Source organism: Choristoneura fumiferana, chromosome 9, assembly GCF_025370935.1.
Source record: "Choristoneura fumiferana chromosome 9, NRCan_CFum_1, whole genome shotgun sequence".
NCBI lineage: Eukaryota > Metazoa > Arthropoda > Insecta > Lepidoptera > Tortricidae > Choristoneura > Choristoneura fumiferana.
Genome location: NC_133480.1, coordinates 11,984,339 through 11,997,032, shown reverse-complemented (window position 1 = coordinate 11,997,032; position 12,694 = coordinate 11,984,339). Strand labels below are relative to the sequence as shown.

The following is a 12,694-nucleotide window of genomic DNA, read 5'->3' as shown; positions in this document are numbered from 1 at the left end:
TATGTGTGGTATTTATTGAAATAAATTATTACGATGAAAATTACGAAAGTTTTATTTATTTTATGCTTGGTTGTCAGTGGCGTAGTATGAGTTAATAGGAATCAACCGTCCGGGGCGGAAGAAAAATTTTGCCGCCCTCTTATTTAGGTATTTCAATTTAAAAAAATGCTAGATACCTATAACAAGATTTAATTATTGTACCATTCATTTACAGAAAGGGCACCCATTCCTCGATTTCGTTACAGTATAAGTAATGGAAAAATTCTTATCGAATCGAATCATCCGTAGGTAAAAATGTGAAAGATATTGTTTCGATTAAATACTGAATACACATATATATATACTATTCAATGGAAAAAATCAATTTGTAAACAAAGAATTTTTCACGATTACTCATAGTTACTTACATTTGAACGCCAATCCGATCATATTCACATCTCAATGAGCTCACCACTGTTTTTTAACAATCATTTTATCATTAAATAATCGTGTAAATATGTTTATTTTATTGAATTAATTGGAAGACGAAAATCCGTTATATTTGTCAAATTGACATGATAATTTTTTTCTCACCGAAGTTGGTCTATGGTCGGTCTAGTCTCTGGAAATTTAGTGTTGTACCAACAAATTAATTATTTGACTGAACCAACCTTACCTACCGATAATTATGGCGGCTCTGCAAATAATTTATTCGTAGTATTAATTATTTGTGTTAAGTTACACTATTTAATGAAGGTTTATAAAGGTTTCTAATCCTATCCTACTATCCTACTTTCTACATATCCTACTAATCCTACTAATATTATAAATGTGAAAGTTTGTGAGTGAGTGAGTGAATATGTTTTTACTTCTTCACGCTGAAAACGGCTGGACGGATTTGGATGAAATTTGGCGAAAAGTTAGATAACCTGGATAACAACATAGGATACTTTTTTTATCCCGATATTCCCATGGGATAGGGATAAAATCTTGAAATAAAACCGCTCAGCTTAGAGTCATGAAAATTGGTATGTAGATAGTTTGAAATCTGTAATAAAAAATAGCCTACTTTTATTTCGATATTCCACGAGATAGGGATAAAATTCGAACTAATAACCGCTGGGCTTAGAGTCATGAAATTTGACCATGATTGTTTTAAATGTAATGTCAATGAAAACAAGGATTTAATTTTCGGGAATTTCACGGCAACTTTTAAAATCCCGGTATTTCAGCTGCTGGACCTAATGATTTACGTGTGCGAAGCCGCGGTAACACTAGTTGGACGATAAAATAGTATTTTTAGTAGAATTATGTGCATTTCTATTTACTAGTATCATATTACTGTGGAGTCCATTGTTGGACCAAAAAATCATTTTGAATCACTCCCTGTGTCTACTCTCATTTCCTGTCTTATGTAAATTTAAAAATGCGCTTCTAATTATATCGAAAATACGCGCTGAGACATGGATGCACAGAAAAACGCAGAAAAGCGCGACCGCGCTGGGAATCGAACCTAGGTCCTCAGCAATCCGTACTGCGTACTATAACCCCGCCACCGCCGTTGGACAGGACCCGTCAGAATACAAATTTCTCCTATGCACACCTGCGCGGGTTGCCACGCGCTGTACACTACTTAAGCAGCAAAAAAAACCTAAATTAATCCATATTTTAACTGACCCTTTCAATTCTAAAATACTTACATCATAAACCTTGGGGAAAAGATACGTCAAAAAATATAAGTGGATATACATGTTTCACCATTTTAAAAATTCTAATCCTTAAAGGTATAAGGTAGTGTAAGTTTTTGAACATGAAGTATTAGTTTGTATGGAAGAAACGTTAGGTATATATTTTTAATTATAATTCTTTTGTTGGTTGATGTGTGGTATTTACATTTTAAGTTATTACGGGAAAATGGAAAGTTTGTTTATGACTCTTGTCAGGGCTAGTATGAGTATAATAGAAATACGTGATTCGGAATTTTTAAAAATTTAACTTAGGGATTTCATTAAAAATGAAATATGAGTAAACAAAATAATTATTGTACTGCATTGAAGTATCTTAAAGAGCTTTCACATCACTAGATTTCGTCAGTCATCAGTAATGCCAAAATTCAGTCGAAGTCAATGTCAGTATCAAAATGTGAAAGAATTGATTTTTTAATTGAATACACACATAGTAAGCAGTATATACAGAGAACAATATATATTATATTAGTTTTCAATTAAATTATTAAAAAGTATTGAAATTAACGTACCATCTTTTGGCGAGTTCAAAATGGCATAAATTTCGCCCGCAGACCATAATTCAATAAGTACAAATATGTTTGATATAAGTAACGTTTACCTAATATAATGAATATATGCTATAAGTTTATAAGTATTAGTGATATAATGTGTTGTAAGATATACAAAATTATATATTTCGTCTGCAAGGGATCATGCGTGGAAGCGCCTAAGAAAATAATTTTAGCAATGATTCAAGTACCTAACCTATTATCATTTCTAGTTTTCAGAATGTTTCGTTTCTGATGGGGTCGTAAAAGGTCTCTCCGTAAAACGTCTCTTTTGCAAACGGTCTCTTGTGCAAAATAACTGATTTCAAAAAAGTCTCTTTCTCAAAGAGAATAGAATAGAATAGAATAAACTTTATTGTATAGTCGTGTTACATAGATGGTATTAAAATAATACAATTGTTAGGTTCCAACGGTTACCCATTTCGAGTGTACAATATTACACCCATACACCCTGATACACCCATTTCGCAAAACGTCCCTTTCGTAAAGGCCCTTTCCGTTCAACGTCCCTTCCGCATTACGGCCCTTTCGCAAAACGTCCCGTCCGTCTGCAAAATGATGGGCGCGAACAATCTAATTAGTTTTGTGTTATCTCTGGAATAGAATTTCATTAATTTTATTTGGTGTAAACTTTATGCGCAATAACATTGGTAATTTCAATATCTTAGTCATTGTAATATAAATGAAGTTATTTGTTATTCAAAGTCAAGTCTAAATATCTTTACCTACTTGTTCAATTTAGGCTACTTATGAAAGTCAAAAAAAAATGTACCACCGGTTCGGAATAACCTCTGTTGAGAAGAATCCGGGAATTAAAAACAGATTTACAATATTATTAAATGATATCTACCTATACATCACAAGTATTTAACACAATATTTATATTTTTACTATTATAAAGGGGAAAGTGAGTTTGTTTTGTATTCTAACCGCTAAGCTGACTTTCTGCATAGAACTTTGAATGCACATTACACAAACGTTTTTTAAATAATGTGTTAAAAAGCATTCTGGCTTACATGCTTGCCTGTTTGCTTGCTTGCAAATTTACATGCTCACTTGCATGCTTGATTGCTTGCATGCTTGCTGGCATGCTTGCTTGCTTGCATGCACCATTTCTTGCATAATCACATGCTTGCTTACATGCTTGCTTGCATGGCTTACTTGCATGCTTAAATGCAGCCTTGAATGCATCCTTGCTTGCACTTTTTCATGCTTGCCTACATGATTGCTTCCACGCTTGCTTGCATGCTTGTATGCTTGCTTGCATGCTTGAATGCAGCCTTGAATGCATGCTTTACTAGCACTATTTCCTGCAAAATTACATGATTGCTTGCATGCTTGCTTGCGCTATTCCTTGCATAATTACATGCTTACTAACATGCTCACTTGCATGCTTGCTTGCATGCTTGAATGCAGCCTTAAATGCATGCTTGCTTGCACGCTTGAATGCAGCCTTGAATTCGTGCTTGCTTGCATGCTTGAATGCAGCCTTGAATGCATGATTGCTTGCACTATTTCTTGCATAATTATGCTTGCTTATATGCTCACTTGCATGCTTGCTTGCTTGATTGCTTGCTTCTTTGAAATGTTTATGGTTGACACGAGCGAAGCCGCGGGTAAAAGCTAGTTAACTCATAATATTCATTAGAGCATAGCCTTAGATGAAACGAACAGGACATGCATGACGAAAGAGCAGATGACACGGAACGCGCGGGAAGCACAGCTGTCAAAGTGCGGTCCGTAGTGGACCCGTGTCCCGTGTCAGCCATCAGCATGTTAGTTCAGCGGTGTGTTGTTGTACTTGCGAACAGGTCTAGGGTTCAAATCTAGGTCAAAGTCAAAATATATTTATTCAATTTAGGGTGGAACTAGTATTTATGAATGTCAAGAAAAACCTACCACCCGCTCGGAAAAATCTCCGTTGAGATGAATCCGGAAAGAAATTCAAAAAAGGTGTATTAAAAAAAGGAGCGTTTTCAGATTATTATTAGAGTAAGTAAAATGTATGAAATATGTTTGTCTTTCAGATTATCCGATCCGATATCGGATCATCCATACTTTTATACTTTTAATATTATAAATGCGAAAGTAACTCTGTCTGTCTGTCTGTCTGTCTGTCTGTCTGTCTGTCTGTTACGCTTTCACGTCTAAACCGCTGAACCGATTTTGATGAAATTTGGTACAGAGATAGAATAGACCTTGGGAAAGAACATAGGCTACCTTTTATCGCGAAAAAGAGACTTTAAGGGGTTAAAATAGGGGATGAAAGTTTAAATTTTAGAAGTTCGTCGCTGTCAAAGATAAAACTATGAAACTTGGCATTTAGGCACTTAATAAGAAATCCATACTATTATACTATTATTTACTATTATTTACCTATTATAATATTATAAATGCGAAAGTAACTCTGTCTGTCTGTCTGTCTGTTACGTTTTCACGTCTAAACCGCTGAACCGATTTTGATGAAATTTGGTACAGAGATAGAATAGACCTTGGGAAAGAACATAGACTACCTTTTATCGCGAAAAAGAGGCTTTAAGGGGTTAAAATAGGGGATAAATAGATATTTGTTCGCACGTTTTTTAAAATTATTCGTGTGAGGGGGTGAAATAGGGGATGAATGTTTATATGGAAGATCGTCATTGTCGAAGATAAATCGATGGTTCTTTATGAAACTTGGCATTTGGGTACGTGATAAGAGATAAACAGATATTATAACGCGCGTTTTTAAAATTTGGTCCTGTGAGGGGGTGAAACAGGGGATGAAACTTTATATGGAAGATCGTCATTGTCGAAGATAATTCGACGGTTTTTTATAAAACTTGGCATTGGGCTACTTATAAGAAATAAAAAGATATTTGTTCAAGCGTTTTTGAAAATTTTACCTGCGAGGGAATGTTAGCAGATGGGGATGATGCAGTGTTAGTAGAGCCTTCTAAGCTCATAGGCAAAATGTACTCAATGTGGGGTCATTTTAGATGGCGTATTCACATAGACAGTCAGACATGAAAAATTATGATTTTCAGATTTTTCTTATTAATTGTGCTAAAAGAGCTACCTTTATGCAAAATTCCAAGTTTCTAGGACAGCCGGAAGTACCCTATAACTTTTTCTGTTAAGGCAATTGGTTTGGAAACACCTTTTAAATGACTGTAGCTTTTGATTGCCTTGACTTAGAGGTTTGATAGACGGACGGACGGATAGCAAAGTAATCCTATAAGAGTTCCATTTTTTCCTTTTTAGGTACGGAACCCTAAAAAACATTTGCTCCGGCGCTTTTCAAATTTCAACCTATTTACTTGAAAATATGGGGATGAAAGTTCTTAAGGAATTCCAAACAAATTACTACATATAAGTATATTTATCGGAAATATGTGTAGCTATGCTTAGTAAAAATGCCGTCTTAATTATAATCCTACCCTCCTAACTTACAATAAAGGACGTAAGGTGTGAAGAGTTCACTATGAAGAATAAGTCCTTTTGTGTTGGCAGGGTAGAATACACGTCGTATTGCTAAATTGTAGCTACCCGCAAAATATTTATGTTTTACCAAACAACATCGGGTGGATGGATGGATGGAAGAACAAAAAAAAATAGTTTATATTTATAGCAATGTATTAAAATAGGTTATTTTCGGTAAACCGTAAAAGTTTCTATGTACTATTATTGGCACAATAGGTATCCTAAATAAATTAAATACTTCCCAAAACTACTATTCCACGCGGACGAAGTCGCGGGCGAAAGCTAGTATTTCATACATTTTACTTGCCCCGATATCGAATCGGCGTCCGATACCGATATCGAATCGGATATTCTGAAAACGCTCGTACGATGTCTATGATTTGCATTACAACTTGTGACTGTCGCAATAAACAGGTCACCTAATTTATACCGTAACTTGTAAATAACCTTGAATTTTAAGAGAATATACAGGCTACGCTAAATAAAACTAGACAATTTACCTACTAGTTTGCGACTGAAGCACTAAGAAAAAAGTTAAAAGTAAAATAACATTTTTGAAACCAAGTTTTATTTTAAATGCTGTAAAAAGAAGAAAATAAACTTTTGTGATACGAGGTTGGTAAGTAAGGTTTTACAAATGAGTTGATGAGTGATAAACCCGAGCTGCAAGGCGAGGATTTTCGTCGTCACGAGTTTGTAAAACCTTGGCAACCGCCGTGTATCATACGACGTTTTTTAAGCCTTTTTAAGAACTTTTTAATCCTGCTGCGCACGGCACTGCACTGGCTGAACGGCCAGGCTTGCTCAGTGCGCGCGCGAGCATACATCCTGCTCAATGCTCATGTCTGACTTGCTGCCGCAGCCAGGCTGCTCAGTGCACGAGCATACAAACATCCACCTCCTAAAAGGCCGGCAACGTACTTGTGACTCTTCTGGTGTTGCAGGTATCCATGGGCAACGGTAATCGCTTACCTTCAGGCGATCTGTTTGCTCGTTATCCAATTATTTGGTAAAAAAATACATCCTCATCATGTTCGACTTGCAGTCGCAGCCAGGCTGCCGTTTTTGTTTTTTAAATATGTGGTGCAGTCTTTCGGTTATTGTTTTTTGTTTTGTGATAAATGTTTTTTATTTCCTCGCAGTGGTCGTGAAAAGCACAATGTTTAGTCTCGGCCAAAAGTGCAATAGATGAACTCGTATTATCGTACTCGTTCAACTATTGCTTACTTTCCAGCCTTTACAACAAGGTACTATATAATATAACAAAAAATTTAAACGACTACAAAAAAACCATGAAAATAATTTTATCTACACCCATATAGTAAATTCCATTATGCGTTCAAAAACCATAGATAATGACCAGCGACACGATATTGGATTCTATTATGAACACAGCAGTATCGTAATGGTTATTACGATACAGAGATCTGTATCATAATGTGATTTATAGTACCGGTGCAGTAAGTAGAGCGTGGCGTTCAGCAGCAGGCGCAGGTACTCGTCGGGCGCGCACCGGGCGCAGCTCGTGGAGCAGACATACCTGCTCGTAGTTCTCGTTGCAATGCAGGTCATTCTCAATGGTTCGCGGAACACATGATAGGATTTAATATATGGATGTAGCTAAAATATTGTATGCAACTGTACTCTACGCCTCGTTCCATGAAACAACACTCGTGTTTTAAGGACCCCTATTCCGATACAGTATGCATAAATAGCTATTCTACCAGTTTAAGTCAATGCCTCAGCACGAGCACGCACGGTTAAAGTGGAGATCTTAATTTAGCGTAGGTGTAGGTATTATGTAACCACAAAATGTCTATAACACCAAAGGCAAACTATTGTTACGACATTACTTTGAAACCCTCCATAAGTGTACTTTTATAGACCAGAAAGCATTTTGTCGGATTTATTACATATATAATTAATTAATAATAATATTGCACATGATCTGGTACTTCTTGAAAAGAATCCAGCAAGAATAGAACAAATGATGCAGAGCCTAGCAAATATAAGTAGAGAAGGTGGTCTGGAAATCAATGCCAGTAAAACAAAATTGAAGTCAAACTCAAGGGAAATAGACGTTATGGTAGATGCCAATAAGATCGAATATGTGAAAGAATATATTTACTTAGGACAGATAATATCCCCTACAGATGTAATGACAAAGGAAATAAACAGGCGAGTAGCCCAAGGATGGAGAAAATACTGGTCACTGAAGGAAATAGTGAAAAGTAAGGATCTAGGTGGATCTAGGCAATCACATAAAAAAAAATTCGAGACCTGCATTCTGCCAGTTCTTACTTATGGCTGTGAAACTTGCTCAACAACACTTCATCACAGGGAAAGGCTAACAAAATGCCAACGTGCCATGGAAAGAAAGAAAAGGTTAAAAATCAAAGACAGAGTCAGGAACGTAGACATGAGAACAAGAACAAAACTCACAGACATTCTTACCCGGATAGATGTCTAAAAATGGAGGTGGGCTGGACATTTGCTACGCCACCCCATTAACAAATGGAGCAAGCAAGTCACCCTCTGGCAACCAAGAGACGGTAAAAGAGGTAGGAGTCGTCAAGTCAGCAGATGGGAAGATGACTTGAAACAGACAGCGGGACCATTCTGGCTGAGAGTAGCAAGGGGCAGGATCCATTGGAAGGAATTGGAGGAGGCCTATGCCAAAAGGCACACCGAACTTAGGGACCTCTTGTAACCCTATGTTTAGGAATAAAAGGCAAAGGGGAATAATATTATTATTATAATTAATATTGCACAAGCCGTTACCCGAAACTCCGTCCGCGTAGAATTCGGTCATCGCTATCCCGCGGGAACTATGCAATTTTCCGGGATAAAAACTATCCTATGTCCTTCCCCGAGACTCAAATGATCTGTATACGTACTGAATTTCTTCTAAATCGGTTCAGCAGTTTAGACTTGATGAGGTAACAAACAAACATACAACAAACAGGCTTACAAACTTTCTCACTTACCTACAATATTATAGTGGGATTCGTGTTTATGACCATTTATTTAACTGTCAAATAAAAAATCTGCAGATTTTAGTTATTTTTGTGGTTTATTTGAAGTCGGATTTTTATCTATAAAACTTTCTTCGTTTCTTTGTGTGTACTTTGACTAACCGAGATACTTTTGTTTAAGGTGGAACGATTTCCATACTAATGTATTAACACAATCATGTGCGCTTGAAATAATAATTTGAAATTAAAATCACATCTGTTGACTTTTATTTTGTTCTTTATTTGAGGCATTTTTTATTTACCTAAAGAAAGCTTTTGATTAATAGCTTAATCTAGATGATTATTTTAGTTTTATTTTTTGTCAATATGTGAGTGGATGGCGACAGTATCGTACGCCAACGGCTCGGTTAGTAGTGTGTGTTTCAGCTACGTTGTCAACTCGCTGACAATTCGATGCTAAGCGACGTTGCCAGATTTCGTTTGATTTGTCTGATCAAAATCACATAATTACCATTTTGAAGCTCGTTTAACTTTTTTTTTAAATATTTTTGCAGGCCATAGGTACAAAGTCCGTCAGTCAAAAGACTGAAGTGCAACGAACAAATGTATTGCCAATTCTTTGGGTTTCCGACAGAAATTAGGAAGAAAATCACATAAGATTAACGTAGTAACAAATAAGTACGGAAAATTGCATTAACGGATTATAAATTAGTAGTGATAAAATCAGATAAAGGCTGCATGGCTTGTGGCTTTTTCCATAAAATAAAAATAAAAAACATCAAGTCAAATGTCAAATTCGTCAAGTCATAATTTTTTGTTCGTTTGTTGTCATAGGTTGTCATGACATTGTAAACTAATGGAGTAATTTTTTCCTAAATTAAATTATCGTAATTTGTCCTCGAAACTGGCGGGATTATCATTATCTACAATCTATAATGTGAATGCAGTTATATTTTCAAGTATTGAACTGAATTATAATTCACATTGGAAACTATGAAGCCACGAACTTTGCGAAAAAAATACATAAAGCATCAATACTCTGGTCTCGAAAAAGACGCAATATAAGGAAATTAAAAAGTAAGTACAGTAGAGGCTGAGTACAACATACAACTTCCACCACCCCCGTGGGTACCGTAGGAATCGGCTGAGGGATAATATCAGAAGAGAGGGCAGCAGCGTTTTCCAAGCAACCCCACATCATATACTTACTACGCTCGCCAACCCGCTTATCAAACGTGGCGAGTATTGGCAACACGGGAAAATATGGGGAGGCCTAAAGTCTCAGTTTCCATGACCGTAGGTGTTTAGGACAGATTTTTTTACTGTTTTTTTTATTCCAAGTCCCCAGCCCCTTGGTAGCGGACTAACTTTTGAGCCTCATATCTCGGTAATTTTGGAGTTCAGAGAAAAGTTCATTTGATAAAATATGCTTCTTCAAAATATGTTTTATTTTCGTAATAAAATATTTAATTACAGAGTGAAAAACACTGTCATAACATACATTGTCGGCTGGTAAGCTGTGTACGAGACTGGCACAAGACTGGAAAAGTGGCGTGAAAATGCAAGAGGCACTCAGCAGTGGTTGTATGTGGGCTAATTTAATTGACTGATGTAAATAAATAAATAAAAACTGACTTAGTGATGGACTTTTTTATTTGTTGTTCAATAAAGCCTTCGATTACTACCCAACCAATTAACTTTGAAATAAAAATAAACAAGTCTAATTTCATATTTTCACGTTTTTTTCAATGAAGGAAAATATCGTGAAGAAACGTACACACACCTGCTATATAATTAATGGTGTGTGCTATATTTCAATTCACACTGGGCCTGCTTTGAAAATAACGCCCAAGCCTTCATTGTGAGAGGAGGCCTGTGTATGTAGGTATGTATAGGGATAATGATTACGACTAATTTTCTCATAGTATGTAAAGTGTATTGTAAATACACATACATATTGTAAATACAATACATTTTGCAGGTGGTAGGACCTTGTGCAAGGTCCGCCCGGATTGCTACCACCATCTTGCTCGCTAATCCTGCCGTGAAGCAGCAGTGCTTGCACTGTTGTGTTTCGGCGTGGAGAGTAAGACAGCCGGTGAAATTACTGGCACTCGAGGTATCCCATCTTAGGCCTCTAGGTTGGCAACGCATCTGCAATACCCCTGGTGTTGCAGGTGTCTATTGGCGGTGGTGATCTCTTACCATCAGGAGACCCACTTGCTTGTTTGCCATCCATTCGAATAAAAAAAGAAAAATAATAATAAAAAATAAAAAAAAATAAACAATCGTTGAGTTACGGTCAAGGAAACTGAGTCACGTACCAGGGTGGAACCTATATGTGCTACTAATGTCATGTTGACATCCCATACACTTGCCAAAGAAATCACAGCGCAATTGAATATGAAAAGGTTCCACTTGGGTTCCACTCTGGTGCGTGATTCGGTTTCCTTGACTTTGTAAAGGCGAACTTATCCCTCGAAGGGATCTCTACCAAGCAACCCTTGAATATAATTATAAGTCTCATAGTACTTACTGTAGTTGTGCTGTGCATATTCAGATTTAAATAATTTTTTTTTAAAATGTTTGTGCCTAAATTAGGTCTTCTAAATTTTTAGCTACACATTTCAAAAAATATTAACATCATTAACTGAGAACAATAAAAAAAAACAATAAAAAATTAAATCTTACAACGGGTTTGAACCCGAACTTCCTAAGCTGAGGGTAGGGTAAACTCTAGCCTTAAGCAACTAGGCCAATCTGCTCTTTGATCATGAGAGCGAAATTAACAAAGACTTCTGTTTACAACAAATTACAAGCATGTGTGCGAAAATATCGCAGTCGAAACTGCAGCGATCAAGTGAAAGTATTTTCTAAATTAAAATACATCTGAAACTTGGTACGATATATCACAAATTTCACGCTATTGGCGGTATGTACATTATTTTATAAAAATATCCACGATTTCATTCCTAAAAAAAATAAAATACGTGGAATTTGCACTCTAACGTCATCTATTGGCACTGTAGTGCCTAGCTGACCGTGACAAACGACCTTAATGAAAACGGGAAACAAGTTATTAAAAAAATATCAACGGATTGATGTCAGCAAATCTTTTGAATAATAATTTACCATTGAAAATTTACAACATAAATTATTGCTGTTACAGTTTATATTGGTATCAACTTCTTTTTTGCTTTACTAAAGTGTCGGAACACCACACCATCCGGCCAGAAGTCAGAGTGCAGAAAGTTCTCCCGGTGCTTGGCTGGCACTTATTGGTTAGCTCTGTTAGACTCGAGCGAACTACCAAGCAATGTGTAGCGTTATTTTGACACCCGTTCATAGGCTCAAAGTAATAACATTGTAATGTATATCCTCAATGTAATATCCCTCCCTATAGTAATTTTCATTGGTTATCTAAATGTGGTTCATGAATAAAAATAATATATATGAGTATAATACGTAATAAAAATTATTATTTATCGAAAGAACAACTGCATTATTTTCATCAGACGTAAGTAAAGTATCATAAAGTAATGCATAAGGCACATATATGCCTCATGGGACAGGGAACCTGTTCAAATAGTTTAGTGCCGATAGAAGAGTCCATGTTTTGCGCAATAAGTGAATCCAGACGGCTCGGTGTTACATTCCGCTGATGCAAACAAGTCCAAGCCGCCATGCTCCGCGCAGTAAAGTCAACTCAACCAGCGTTCTCCCGTTCTATCACGTCACCAACCTTTTCTGAACGGCTGTAATATCTGCTCGTAGTACCACGATAACCTTTAGAAGCCTCTTGACGTCAATGTGCTCAAACGTTACAAGCGGCATCTTGTTTGAAGTCTTCCCCAAAATTCCCTTGAATCCATAGAAGCGAATTTAACGCTCTTCAGAAGTAAAATACAGTCAATCAAATTGATTTCATTGATAACATTTATTACAATTTTGTGTCATGGTAGCGAGGTTCCATCGTGGTACA

At 36.4% G+C, this 12,694-nt stretch overlaps 1 long non-coding RNA gene across 1 annotated transcript; it reads left to right on the top strand.

Annotated features, from left to right (window-relative positions):
- Positions 1-9,096: 9,096 nt before the first annotated feature.
- Positions 9,097-10,354, top strand: LOC141431305 (uncharacterized). The gene is made up of 2 exons (XR_012451711.1): positions 9,097-9,789; positions 10,189-10,354. It is a non-coding gene; the product is annotated as an uncharacterized lncRNA (long non-coding RNA).
- Positions 10,355-12,694: the final 2,340 nt, after the last annotated feature.